The sequence below is a fragment of the Dama dama genome, chromosome 30 (assembly GCF_033118175.1).
Source record: "Dama dama isolate Ldn47 chromosome 30, ASM3311817v1, whole genome shotgun sequence".
Taxonomy (NCBI): domain Eukaryota; kingdom Metazoa; phylum Chordata; class Mammalia; order Artiodactyla; family Cervidae; genus Dama; species Dama dama.
The window spans coordinates 84428023-84443325 of NC_083710.1; positions in this window are offsets into that span (position 1 = coordinate 84428023).

Below are 15303 nucleotides of genomic sequence, written 5' to 3' on the forward strand. Positions count from 1 at the left end.
TGCGGTTTCAGCTTCAGCATCAGTTCTTCCAATGAATATTCCAGACTGATTTCCTTTAGGATGGACTGGTTGGATCTATTACATTTGGAGTAAATTCTTTCCTGCCTGTGCCCAGTCTAGAAACTACCTATCAAGTATTTTTATGACAATGATTACCTCTCATTTCTACTATTAATATGCCTAATTCATTTTTTTCTGTAGCCACAAATGTATTTCTGCATCTGTTTATTTCCTAATCTTCTTAGTTCTTTATATGGATGCTGTGGTAGACAAATAACATGGTAGACAAATCAACACCCCCCCTCACAGCACCCCAAGATGTGCATCTCCTCGTCCCAGGACCCTGTACATTATGTTACCTTGTGTGGCCAGAGGGGACTGTGTGGATGTGTTTATGTTAAAAATCTTGAGATGGGAAGACTAACCTGGATTGTGTAAGTGGGTCAAAAGCAATGTCAAGACTCCTTACCAGGAAGGAAGGCATATGAGAGACAAAGGGTCGGTTGAATGATAGAAGCAGAGGTTGGAGTGATGGGCTTTGAAGACAGAGGGAAGAGCCCAGGGCCAAGGAAGTCAGGTGTCCTCTGGCAGCTGGGAAAGGAAAGGAAGCAAGTTTCTGGTTAGAGCCTCCAAGATGAAGCAGCCCAAGTGACACACAGATTCGGACCCAGAGAGACCCCTGTTGGACGTCTTTTAACCTAATGTAAAATGACACATCTGGCTGTTCCAAGCCACTGTATTTGAGGTCATTTGAAATTACAGCAGGAACAGGAAACTAATTCTCTTATGTCTTTCTTCTTCCTTTTGAGAATATTTACCATATTTAGAATCTTTTTTTCCTATTGTTCTACTTGTTCTACTATATTTATTTTATTTGCAGTAGATTTATCTTTCTTTTTCCTTTCCCCATAATCCTACTCTTCCTCATTAGAGACACAGTTCTGACAGTTTGTCTTGTCTACACCCTGCCATCCCCCCCATGTGGCTCTGAGGTAAAGAATCCGTGTGCCAATGCGGGGAACACAGGAGACTTGGGTTCACTCTCTGGATAGGGAAGATCCCCTGGAGAAGGAAATGGCAACCCACTCTAGTATTCTTGCCTGGAGAATCCCACCGACAGAGGAGCCTGGTGGGCTTCAGTCCATGGGGTCGCAAAGAGGTGGACACGACTGAGCATGAGGCTTCCCCCCTTGCCTGTCCTCAGGTCTCCATTCCAGAACTGAGTCTCAGAACAGGGCACCCTTTCCACTGGGATAAACTGGATGCCTCAGGTCCCACAGTGCCTCCAACAGGCAACCCGGCCCTCCCTGGCTTCCTCCTCTTCCTGCCATAAACCTCGCTGCCTAAGCCTTAGCCCCAGGCAACAGTCAACCTTACATCTTTTCTCAGCATCCTTTCCCAAGTCGGGTAGCCCAAATGCAGATTCTTATTTAAGCAGTGAAAGTGTTCCTGCCCACTCAGCTTGGATGTGGCACCCAGGCTCCTGGTCCCCAGAGGAGACGAGCAAGCCCCTGCCAGGTCCTCAGCCGTGCCTGCCTTTGCCCTTTCTTCCTGATCGTGCCCGTTGACGTGGTCATGCTGCTTTTGACCATCTAAGTGTTTTCTCTGTAATCTGTATCATATTGTTTTTCTCTGCAGTTCAGGGGTGTGTCTCAAAACATGAATGTCAAAGACATCACCACGAATAGACGCCTTCACATCCATCATGTGTGTGTATGTGTATAACCTTTGGTGCTCAGTCATGTCTGACTGTGACCCTTTGGACTGTAGCCCTCCAGACTTCCCTGTCCATGGGATTTTTCAGGCAAGAATATTGGAATGGGTTGCCATTTCCCTTTTCCAATGGATCTTGCCAACCCAGGGATCGAACTTGTATCTCTTCTACTGCAAGCAGATTTTTTACCTGCTGAGCCATCAGGGAAGCCCTTTACTGGACAACAATTTCATTTTAGAAAGAACTCTTGGTGAGAGACAAAAGAAAATAAGCTGTCTATCCTGCAGCTAGGCAAGATACTATTCTTTCCAATGCTGATGCAATTGAATGTTCAATGTTTCCTGGAGCTCTAAGCTGAGGACAATCCTGAGCGTACATCTGTGCTTGCTGGAGAAGTGTGCCATCCTTGGTTAATGAGGGTTTTAGGGTAGGGGGTGTGCCCCTCACCCACATAACATATTTGCCAGGATGCAGGCAGAACCCTGAGCTGTTAGAGTTACTTATTTTCAAGCAACAGTGTCACGTGTGTACTCAGTTGCAGAGTCCTACTTTTTGTGACCCCATGGACCACAGCCCGCCAGGCTCCTCTGTCCATGGGATTCTCTGGGCAAGAATACTGGAGTGGGTCGCCAAGCCCTCCTCCAAGAGATCTTCTCGACTCAGGGACTGAACTCGAATCTCTTGGCAGGCGGGTTCCCACCTGGGAAGCCTGCGACATCATTAACCCTAAATAAATTAATTTTGGAAGGGAATTTTTTCCAAGTGCAACAGGAAGTGGGGAAACATTTTTGGATGAGTCGGAGTAGATCACCTCCCCAGCACCCCTGTCACTAGTTCAATGAAGAAGCATGCTGTCACTTCCTCGGCAAAGCCTCATGGAAATAGTTTGGTGTGAGAGTTAATGTATTGTCTCCTACAAGGCAGTAAACGTCAAGCATGGTCTTAGAGTCAGTGGAGAACATGCCATTACAAAACATAAAGTCCCTCAAACCCATGCTGAAGTCCAAGATCAATATTTTCATGCCTTTTACAGTGTTCCAAATGAATCCTAAAAAGGATGTTCTAAATACTTTAAGTTTCCTTTTAATCTAGTTAAGCAAATAGCAACAATAAGATGTGAAAATTTGGCAGACCCAGAAATGTAAGCAGATCTATAAATACAGGATATCTTTTGTGGTCAGGCAGTTTTAATGTACTTTACACATATGGAATATATATTTCCATGAGCCTTTGGGGATAGATTCATTTTTTTTCCAGTGTGTGTGGATCTATCTGTAGATATGTCTATATATCTCTATGTAGTTCAAGTTAAAATACATATCCATAGAGGTGTTAAAAGAACTCAGGTGATATTAAAATTACAGAATTACTGTTCATTCTTATTTTAGGAAAAGAACACCTTCATCTATAAGGAGTCATGTGAACACTGATTTCAAAGAAGAAAAAAAAATTAAAGTTATATGTTAACTGAAATGAGCATTGATTTAAAAACTTAACCCAGATTGAAAATTTGCTTAACAAAAGTTTAATTGCTATAATATTATTCCCACTATGAGAAATGATTTAAAGATAATTAAAATATATAGCAAAATGCCAATATTCTTTTAATAATTCATAGCACAGTGATGGAAAAATTATAATTGTGTAGTTATAAGTAAAGACATTCAGAGGGCCAGTCCATTCATTTATTGGCAAGCTCCCTTGCTTTGCCAAGACCCTTAAAAATGAACTTGCTCATACCTTAGACTTGACTAATATTCAAGTGATGGCACATGACAACTCTGAGTGCAAATGTTTCAATTAGTTAAGAAATGTCATTTCTAGTGCTTTTATTTCCTCTTACACATTCTGATTTACTCTTCACTGGGTCATACTGCATTAGGCATTGATTTAATATGTCCAATTTAAGATATTATCCTTCTCTTTTACTGTATTTGGTTCCGTGTTCCGTGTCTAATCTCGTGTCTGTCACTTACTCCCAGACAACACAAATCCCATTCACAAAAAAAACAGCCTTGGTCCTCTTTCCTTTCAAATGCACCAACAGAATTTCTTTTTCACTTTTGCTTCTCAAGGCCACTGCGCCCAGAAAAATATCCTAATTAAAATACAAAGTTTGATTCTACTTTCTTCAAGGATTACTGGAAACTAAAAAGGTGAAAGGAATATAGATTTTTTAAAAAATTGTCTGAGCCCTAATAGAGACGTCTTTGTTTCACATTGGTAGCTTTCTTTTCTTCAACACCCTGTACCTTGTGAGAGGGAAAAGCAACAGTGGCCGTGGCACGCGGGTGCATGTGGACATCACTGGAGCTAGTTTAATGCGCACACTGTTGCACTAGTTTAATACACACAGGTGACTGTGGACAGAATTTCAGAAACATCTCAGCAGTGATGCATGATGCATGCAGAGAAGAGCTCCCTGTCACCTACTTTGTTGTTGTTCTTCAGGCACTGAATCGTGTTTCACTGTGTGTGACCCCAGGGACTACAGCCCGCCAGGTTCCTCTGTCCATTCTCCAGGCAAAGAATACAGGAGTGGGCTGCCATTTCCTCCTCCAGGGGGCCTTTCTGACACAGGGATCGCACCCACATCTCATGTGTCTCGTGCACTGCAGGCAGATTCTTTGCCACTGCATCACCTGGGAAGCCCATCCTCACCATCAAATAATCTTTGCTAAAAGGTTCTTTCTCTCTCTTCCTTTCTTCCTCCTTCCTTCCTTTCTTCTCTCCTAACTTCCCTCCTTCCTCTTTTTTCTTAATACTTTTTTCTTTCTATTCTCAGTGAGATTGCATGCATAGCAAAAGAAAAAGAAATGCAACCCTGTGTAGTAATCCCTTCAAGGTATTTAATTCACTATTAAAAAAAAAAAAGTCAGTCAAGCGCATTGCTGTATCTTGAACTTAGTGTCTTTGCTTCTTCCTTTAGGTCTGGTGTACCAGCGGTCCCCATCCTTTTTTGGCACCAGGGACTGGTTTCATAAAAGACAATTTTTCCACAGCCCATGATTGTGGGGTGGGGCAGTTTGAGGATGATTTTCGTAAGGAGCGTGTAACCTAGTTCCCTCGCATTTGTAGTTCATGTAGGGTTCACACTCCTGTGAGAATCTAATGCCACCACTGATCTGACAGGAGGCAGCACCCAGGCATTAATGTGAGCAACGGGGAGTGAAGTACAGATGAAGCTACAGCTGAAGTCTCACTGGCTTGCTGTGTCTCACTGCCTGCAGTGTGGCCGGGTTCCTAACAGGCCACGACCCAGGACTGGGGTGGGGATGGGGTTGGGGACGAATGCTCAGCCTCATCTGCCCTAAAAGGTCCAATTTAATCCAGAAAAGAATTACCTTGACGTTATGAGATTCTATTATCTCTATTTCCCCACTTTTCGGTAAACCCTGTAAATGAATACCACTTGCTTCCATTATATTTATTTTTTTAATTTTTTTTTTCATTTATTTTTATTAGTTGGAGGTTAACTACTTTACAATATTGTAGCGGTTTTTGTCATACATTGACATGAATCAGCCATGGATTTATATGTATTCCCCATCCCAATCCCCCTTCCCACCTCCCTCTCTACCCAATCCCTCTGGGTCTTCCCAGTGCACCAGGCCCGAGCACTTGTCTCATGCATCCAACCTGGGCTGGTGATCTGTTTCACCGTAGATAATATACATGTTTCGATGCTGTTCTCTTGAAACAGCCCACCCTCGCCTGCTCCCACAGAGTCCAAAAGTCTGTTCTATAAAATGACTTCCACCAAGGAAAAGTGAATCAGTTGAGGAAAAAAAAAAAAGAAAAAAACAAGAACCATTCTTTAGAAAGTTATAGTTGTACATGGATTATCATTAGAAGAAAATAGAGGAAGATGCATTTAATGATGTATATATAGCATACAGGAGAGTCGAGATGTTGAGAAATAAGAAGTTGAGAAATAAGCCCTTTGGAGTTTTCAGTAAAATGTTTAACTTCATGGGAATCCAGCCTTGGGTTTTGAGTCATCATTCAAGACCTTTTTGTTCATTCTTATCATGAACACCAGTCAATCCTAAAGGAGATCAGTCCTGAATATTCACTTGAAGGACTGATGCTGAAGCTGAAGCTCTAATACTTTGAGCATGTGATATGAAGAGTCAACTCATTGGAAAAAAACCCTGATGCTGGGAAAGACTGAGGGCAGGAGGAGAAGGGGGAGACCGAGGATGAGATGGTTGGCTGGTATCATCAGCTTACTAGACATGAGTTTGAGCAAGCTCCAGGAGATGGTGAAGGACAGGGAAGCCTAGTGTGTCGCAGTCCATGGGGCCACAAAGAGTCGGACACGACTGAGTGACTGAACAATAACAAGATTAAAGAGAAGTTTCATATACTTGAACTTTTGATATCTTTGGATTACTTGAGGGCTTTGTTTATAAGCTTAGTTTTCAATTTATCACCCAAATTCCATGCTATTATACATGCCCCAAATCTAAAAGCTGAGTTACCATAAGGCAATTGCTTGAAGCTGTGCACATTCATTTTCACATGCGAGAGTACATTGAAAGAAGCTCTTCTGTCGGAATGGAAGAAGCCAAGCTCCGCGTTCTGCTTGATGATAGCTCTGGGCAGCAGCATGCACTAGAGTCGAGAGGAAAGTGAGAACTCAGAGGTGAAATGACCAGCCCGAGAGGACACAGACAGCAGGAAATCTTGGCAGTAGAGCCCAGATCTTTCTCAAGACCTAACTACAAAAATACACTGTCATCAGGGAGAACTAAGCTTTAAGACACATCATGGCAAATTAATTTTAGGATTTTTTTTTTTTGCAGTTTGATCTGTTTTGTTAAAATGATGCGGGTATGTTCAAAAACTACATCTAAACAAAATAAACATAATAAAATGGAAAGGCAGGTAAAACATGCACCTCACTGACATTACGTTGCTAAAGGATGTGTTCGGGATGGCGGCCAGAATTCTGTCGTGTCCGCGCAGGTGCTGTTTGCTGTCACACACGTATCTCTCCCTTCTTTTCGTGTTAGTGCAAGTACACCTTTTTACATTTGGCCAATCCAATCTCTTTCCTACTGTTCAACAAAACATACAGTAGTTCGTCAGAGCAGAAGCAAGCGCGTGCAGTTTTGACATTTCAGCGGCCAAAATTCTAAAGCTCTACAGCTATTAATAAATGTTTGTAAAGCAAGAAAGGCAATTTTAAAATGTCACAGCACATGGTAATGAACTCACGGGGCTGAGGCTCCTGACGATGAGGAGTTCCAGTAGGGGAACCGCTTCCTCTTCCACAGAAGACAAGGAAGGGGTCATCCACATTGGGTGGAGTTGTTACTGAAAGGGTGTATGTGTCCGGCGGCTTGCCACTCAGAAGCCAATAAACAGGCCAGGCTGGTGGAGAGACGAGTTTGCTTTATTTCAGATGCCGGCAGCTGAGGGGGAGGCAGGGTGGTGGACGTCCGCCCGAAGGCCGACTCCCGGCTCCCCTTCTGGGGAAACCAGTGAGGTGGGAGCCTTCACAGACAGAAGGCGGGGGCTACCTGCAGAAACAGCACAGTCAGCTCTGCCAGTCATCTGGGAGTTGGTCATCGGGGGCCTGACTAACATCACCATGGTTGTTTTGGGCACCGTTAATCTTCACTTCCAGAGTCCATTCATCCCCATTTCTTTGAGGCCAGTTCTTGGAACTGTGGCAGCTCACATCCCAGGTACAGTCTAGTTCGGCCCTGGGTCATCATTAGTTAACTTCTTCCACCTGGGGTTTCAGTATCTGTAAGCTGGCTCACAGGATATGGCTCAGAATATTATCTATAGCCTTTGAGAAAGAACTAAACATCTTTAACTATGCTTAACGACTATGTTATTATTATTTAGTCTCCTTTGACTGTTTTCCTTTGCTTCTGCATTTTTCACTTTTCTGATTAAACTTATTTTTTGACTACAGTTTTCCAGAGACAGAAGGCAGGCTGAGGACACATTGGGGAAGGCGGGGCAAGGACCACAGGGTCTTGTTCCTCTTCAAGGTGACAAACGACACCTACTCTGGACCATGATTTTTGGAGAAGAGCAACCGATCTGAGTCAAATTGAAAGCTAAGTGGCTTTCCATTTGGAAAATAGTTAAATGTTCTTGCAAGTCTTCAGAAGAGCACTAAGCATCTTACTCCAGATGGAGTGCCTCCCGGGGGCACCCATGAGCGCTCTCAAGTCTATGGAGGAAATATTCCCTCTCAAGAAACTTGGGTACTGTAAGGACCCGGAAAAGGAAGGTCCCCAAACTTCTGAGTGGGCCTCAACTAGAAGCCCCTTCGCGGTGCTGACATCCCAGGCGGGACCCTGGGCAGCAGCCCATCAGAAGTGGCTTTAGGACCACAAGGGCTTTAGGATCACAAGCCCTAAAATGAAATGAGAAGGCGACAGGCGGAGCCGAAGAACAGGAGTGCCTACAGCAGACACAGCGGACAAAAAGGCCGTGTGAGAAAGCCCGAGTGCTTGGTTTCTGCTAACTGAGGGGAAAACAGAACACTGAAGTTTAGGTAATTTCCAGGCTGATGGTTTCAACACTGATCTGTTAGCCGTTCTACTTGGGGTGTGTTGTTTACAAGCTGAATTCAAACAGAACAGTCATATTTCACAAGACTCGGATTATGTTTCTTTCTGACTGTATTGTCTGGACAGTGAGGTCCATGACAGGAGTCCAGGGACCCAGGAGGAGAACTGTGTTTCACCCGCTGACGCCCAGCTGGGCTCTTGTGGTCCTTCCTTTCACCGGTTCCTGCAGTGCACAAGTTTTCCTCCAGAAACTTTTGAGAAATCATGACGTCCCCTGAGGTGCTACATGTAGGGTAAGCGGTTTAATGCTCTTAGACAAGAATTGCCATAACATCCAAATATTTTCCAAATGGAAAGCATTTGAGCTTTCAGTTCCATCCAGACTGGCTGTTCTTCTCCTAAAAGCATTTAGAACGGCCATTTCACTCTCTCTCTCTCTTACACACACACCCATCCCACTGCACTGTTGCTCTGTAACAACTGTATTTTATCAGAAGAAGCAAAGCTGGCAACAGAATTATAAAGACTGGGTTTTTTTTTTTTTTTTTTTTTTTAAGATTTATTTGCCCATCTGCCAATGGAAAAACCAGGATCGTCTGAAAATAATAATACTGATTTTAACACCAGGAAGAGATCAGTCCCCTGCATAATACTTGGAGCAAGAATGGTTAGTGATTCACAGAAGAGAGACCAGAGAACTTGGATGGTGTTAAGAAGACACTACCCCCTGGAGAAGAGGCTTCTCTACTTCATTGAGGAAAAGGAGCTGGAAGATAGCATCAGAAACCATGATGCACACACGCACCGAAGGTATCAAAGCAAAGCAGGAAGCTCTTTGTGACGCTTATGACACAATGTGGACTCCATACACCTAAAGTTATGCCTCCATGAGCCATATAAAAGCCGCAGAAAAGAAACGCCTTCAGATTGCGACATAGGAATACCTGGACTTTGTGAACATCACCTCACTATGAAAGTCAAGATTTTGATGCAAAACCTGGTCCAAGCATATTAGAGACATCCCTTATGGAAATTTCCCAGAGCACACTTTTATCTAGTGTTGGTGTTAGTCACTCTGTCATGTCTGACTCTTTGTGACCCCATGGACTGTAGTCCACCAGGCTCCTCCGTCCATGGGATTCTCCAGGCAACAATACTGGCGTGGGTAGCCATTCCCTTCTCCAAGGGATCTTCCCAACCCGGGGATGGAACCTGGGTCTCCTGCATCACAGGCAGATTCTTCACCACGTGAACCACCAGGGAAGCCCTTTTATCTAGGTGCTCCTTAAACAACTGTCTTAGACAGCCTCACTGCACAGCTTTTATTAGAGGAAAAATTATTAATAGCATCGCCCTTTTCTCTCACTTTTGTTCTGGTTCAGAAAACAGATTATGTGGTAACTAGACTCATAGCCAAATGCGTTCACGGTGCCATCGTTTTACATTGAGGACACAGCATGCTTAAATACTCTCTCTGGCTTGCAAACAAAGCAGGAAAGCATCATCTACAAGAACTGTTCATACAGAGATTATTGGGCAACAGTCTTGGATAGCATGGTATAAAACATTTGAGGAGAAAGGATTTGGGGAGCCCGTGGAGTAGGGAGCACTAGAAATCTGTCGTCCTTCACAGGCAACAACTGCACTGGCAGACTCTGATATAATTGCTTTGGAAGTCTGCAACCTATTGAAGGTTTACAACCCAGGGAAGGTTTGGGCAGTAAACTGGCTAATTTCCGTCATTACAAGTTCTTAGCACAGCAGAAACAAACCATCCTACACCCCTCAGCTGCAGGGCCCACAGTGGTGGGTACCTTCCGAGAATGGCTTGCATACAACCTGCAAAGCCAGGCTGGACATTCAAGGGCCCTGTCCACCAAGCACTGAGGATCTGTGTTCTGGTGTTGCTTCTGGGCACAGAAGTGAAGATGGCGAAGCCAAGGTCATGATTGCTACCCCTCCTTCACCTTCCCTTTGGTTGGGGTCACTTCCAGGGGTTTTAAAGAGCCAACATGTTTCCCCTTCACTCTCTTTCACTTTTTTTTTTTCTTCTTTTTTTCTTTTGGGAGTAGGTCATTGAGGACCGGGGCATTCAAAAGCAACTGTGTATACAATCAGTCCCTGACCCATCATGGTTCAACTTATGATTCTTCAACTTGATGATGGTGGGAAAGCAATATGCATTGAAAACTGTATTTTGAGTTTTGAATTTTGATTCTTCTTGGGCTAAAGATACAGGGTCTGATGCTCTCCTGTGAGGCTGGGTGGCAGCAGCTAAAGCTCCCACTCAGCCATGCGATCATGAAGGTCAATGACTGACATGACAGTTATGTAGAGACAACCATGCTGTTTTCCACTTTCAGCACAGCATTCGATAAATTACATGAGATACTCAACACTTTACTATAAGTGTGTTAGATGCATTTGCCCACCAAAGGCTAATGAAAGTGTTCTGAGACACGTGAGGCAGGCTGGGCTTAGCCATGATGTTCAGTAAGGTAGGAGTACTAAATGCGTTTCTGACTTAGGGTATTTTCAACTAAGCATTGGTTTAGCAGGATGCAATCCCACTCTAGGTCTTCCTAAGTGGCTCAGTAGTAAGGAATCTACCAGCAATGCAAGAACCACAGGTTCGATCCCTGGGTCGGGAAGATCCCCTGGAGGAGGGCATAGCAACCCACTCCATTGTATTGTTGCTTGGAGAATCCCTTGGAAAGAAGAGCCTTGTGGCCTCCAGTCCATAAAATCGCAGAAAGTTGGACCCAACTAAAGCAACTGAGCACACACACATACACACACACCCACTGCAAGGTGAGAGAGACTTGAATAGGAAAATCAGAGCATCAGTACATGTGTCTGGAGAAAGGCCCAGGCCCAGGACAGAGAGGAGAACCTAGGTGTACACCTCAGGGTAATACTCAGCACAGAGACAGCCTACAGCAATCAGAAAACAAAAATAAAGACACAAACAAAGAAACTAAAACCAGCAAGCCACAGGGAATGGGAATAATATGATGTCCAGAGTTATTAAATTATTAGATTCAAAAGTCCAGTTTCCAACCACAAAAAAAATCACAAGTCATACAAAAAAACAGTAGAGTGTGGCCAATTTCAAGAAAAAAATAAATAAATGAATGAATAAACTAATACAAACCGTCCCTGGAAAGGATCTGATGGTGGATCTACTGGGCAATTTTTTTTTTTTTTTTTAACTGTCTAAAGGATGCTTTACTAACTAAAAGATGATGCAGGAAATGTCAACATAATGATGAAGGAACAAAATGAAAACATCAATAGTGGCTAAACAGAAACCAAACATAAGTTCTGGAGCTGAAAAGTCCAATAACGGAAGGGAAGCATTCGCTAGAGAGATTCGAAGGAAGATGTGAGCAGGCAGACGAAAGAACCAGTGAACTTGAGGATAGGACAGTGGAAACTGGTGAGTCTGAGAAATGGAAATGGAGAGATTGAACAAATGCAAACAGAGCCTTGGGGGCCTGCAGGTGTCTGTGAAGTGGACCAGCACATGCTTGAGCATTCACCCTCTTGAATACTGAAAACAGGATTAATTCTTAACACTCCCACGAGCCACACTAGTCACACATACTTTAAAAAATGTGTGTGAATGCACCTCTGTGACCTTATCTATGTGATCATTCAGATTTTAAGTACTAAATGGTATTAGCTTTAAATAATCATTTCTAAGTTTATTATTTCTCCAGGACCACTCTCCCTATATTTTTCTTATTCTTTACATGTCCCCTCTCTGCAACGTCTTATCAATGCTAGCACTATGATGCTCTCTTTCCCTATCTCTGTAAATCTCTTTCTTTGTCTCTCTGTCTCTGTCTCTTTATCTCTCTCTCACACACACACAAACACACATACTATTCATCTCTCAACTGTCTCTGAGCACAGAAATTGCGTTCTGCTTAAGGCTGACACAGTTATTTGCATCTAAAACCTTCAAGGAGAAATGGGAAGGTACAATGACTTTAGTTTCCTATCGAAAGTATCTTTATAGCATGTATTCTTGAAACTGGGCCTTGAATGGTGGGGTGATGTGGGAAGAAAAGAGCTAAGCCTTCTGGGTTTATTACTAAGCTGTCACACAAAAAACAGGAGGGAGGAGCTGGAGGAGGGAAAGGAAGAGGTTGAAGAGAAGAATCAAGTGCAATGAATAGTTGCAATTACAAATTAGGTAATTGGGCATAGAAACATTTGCTTTAATTTGAACATGTACTGTGCATTCTGAATTCACTACTATCTATTTGTGTCAATGCATCCCTATTTCTCACTCTTTAGTTGCTTTAAAAAAAAATAATTATCTTCAGCTGGAAGAAGATACTGTATGTGATACATTACAGAGAGGAAACCACATCACACGTAGGATAATTCTTTCTGTTTTGGTTATCAAATAAATTTTAGAAAGTCTAAAAAAAAGGGAAAATAAATTCTCAATGCCTGATAAAGAAACTGATGACTGGAAACAATGGAATAAACCTCTTACGTTACAGTTGTGAAACTAGAACCATTAAATATACATCAAGTTATATAATCCTCTGACTGAAACTGTATTTTTTAAATATGATTCAACAAAAAATCAGGGGGAAATGTTAGGCATTCTGAAGTGAGACTGCTAGAGGAAAAATACTTGAACTAGAATTACTTAAAAAAATAACTCCTATACTCATAACTATAGCACAAAATTATCTCAGAATGGTAGCAGAATGATCCTCAGCTAAATAAATTGGTAGCTAAAAACTATTCTATAACATCTTAATTAGAGAGTATTAGGGAGGTTCAACAACCTCCAACAAAACCTTTCTCCCAAAAAGTCCAAAATCACTACTTTTTAAAGACATTTTTGTCACTGTAATCGGTAGGATAGATTTATTATTTTTCTTTTCTAGGAGAGGCACTACCACAGAGATTTGATGAGATAATTGTTCTGAAAATGCTACGGCCACAACCTAATAAGAAACTGTCAAAAAAGCTACCAGCATAATTATGGCAGTTCAGTTGTTTTCTCCTACCTGGCTGTCGAAACATAACTTCCAAGCAAAACTTATAAGTCAGCAGCAGCATATTTAATGTTGTGGTGTGCCTCTATGTGTGTGCCTTACGAAGTCTGGGGAGACTTGTTCCTTCTAGATGATATAATCCATACAAAACAATTAGAGCCAATCATTCAGCAAAAATTACTAGCTCATTAAAACCTCAGCTTTCTGAACTTTTTTATACTCTGAAGTGAGTGTACTTTTATACTCTATAAGTGAAATTTAGGACACTGATTTTGGATATGAGAAAATGATTTGCCTGGATGTTCTTTGTTTTCTGTTTTTTAGTTTATATTAGATTTGGGTGAAAATATGTAAACAAAAGGGATACAAGGAATAGTGAAAATCAATGACTGATACCTTTCTACAGGCTTCCGCGGTGGCTCAGTTGGTAAAAAATCCACCTGCCAATGCAGGAGACCCGGGTTCCATCCCTGAGTGAGGAAGATTCTCAGGAGAAGAAAATGACAACCCACTCCAGTATTCGTGCCTGGAGAATCTCATGGACAGAGGAGCCTGGTGGACTACAGTACACGGGGTTGCAAGGAGTCAGACACGACGGAGCACACACGTGATTATGCTGGTGGGTCTTAGCACTGCTCACCCTGCTCCGACACCGTTATCCTCAGGTGCACTCGCCACTTGTTTCGTCCAGAAACGTGGGCATGAGAAATGTGTCCTCTCCACTGAGGCCTTTTGAGACGAAACACGAACACATTCACCGTGCTCCTTCTCTCTCTGATTATCGCCAATCTTCCAAAGAGAAGATGTTCTGTTGTTTGCATGCTGGAGTGAAGGAGATGTGGGACAGAGTTTAAGCCAGTTGGTAAAGAGGATGTAACAGAAGTGGGAAGTAAACCTCTGTTACAAGGTATGAAGGTGCAAGGTCAAGTGACTACAGTATAACAGCGTGTCCTGACTGATGAAGGAGGTGGCATCAAGGAGGCAGCGTGGTTATCCTTAGCAAGTGATAAACAGGATAACCCGATTAGCAAATGGTAAACACGTCAATACCCCTCGTGAATTAATCCACATCCGGAACAACACACCCAATGTAGCTGAGCCTATTACTTTCCAGTTATCCAAGAAATTCTAGTGTCTCATCCTGAAATCACACCCGCCACTATTTACTGTTTTTGCGAAGGATATGATGAAATAATTTATAAACACCCCAAAATATCACATCCTCAAAACTTAGAACAGCAAAAATGTAAATTGCAATGGTTTAAATGTTATGAGTACCACAACATTTAATAACCAAGGATAACTAGAAAGAAGGCAGGACATTGATGAATGCTTTCTACAGAAAAACTTCTTAGAACAGCTGTTCCCTGAGTCTGCAAATTGCATGAAATATACTCAATGCTGACCACATTTATAATCAAAGTTTAACTGAAGCAGGAGCATCTCATATTAGAATTATGAATTTTAATTGCCAGCACAGTCAGCGTGTACTGCTCACAGAGTAAGTATTAGGCAAAACCATAGTAATGATCTGTACCTAAATACATGGTCCCTGGCCAAAAAAAAGAAAAATTGTTTCTACTCCCAGAGATCCTTCTAAGCTCCAAAATGTTCTCCTTATGCATGCCTAGTACGTTAACACAAGTATTTCACTTTGCATGTATTTTGTTTAACTCCTGGTATCATAATAGAAACCACCAACGTTAGTGCTTTTGTGTATCTTTATCAATGTGAGGATCTTTTCTTTTAACTAAAGATACAGATATAAATATGGATATTCAGCCATTTTTACTTTTAATTTTATATGATGGCTGTATTTAATATAAAGAAACGCTACCATGTGAAAGTGATTCAGTGTGCACGTGGTTGCTTTGGCTACTGGCCAACAAGTCATGATTTTCAGAACTACTTACGAAAATCCAATAGCATGCACCCCTCAACGACAAAGTGGCAAAATCACAGTGTATGTAAGGCATTTTTAGATTTCTTTAACTCAGTTTCTAAAGGTTTGCATCTTACAAGAAAA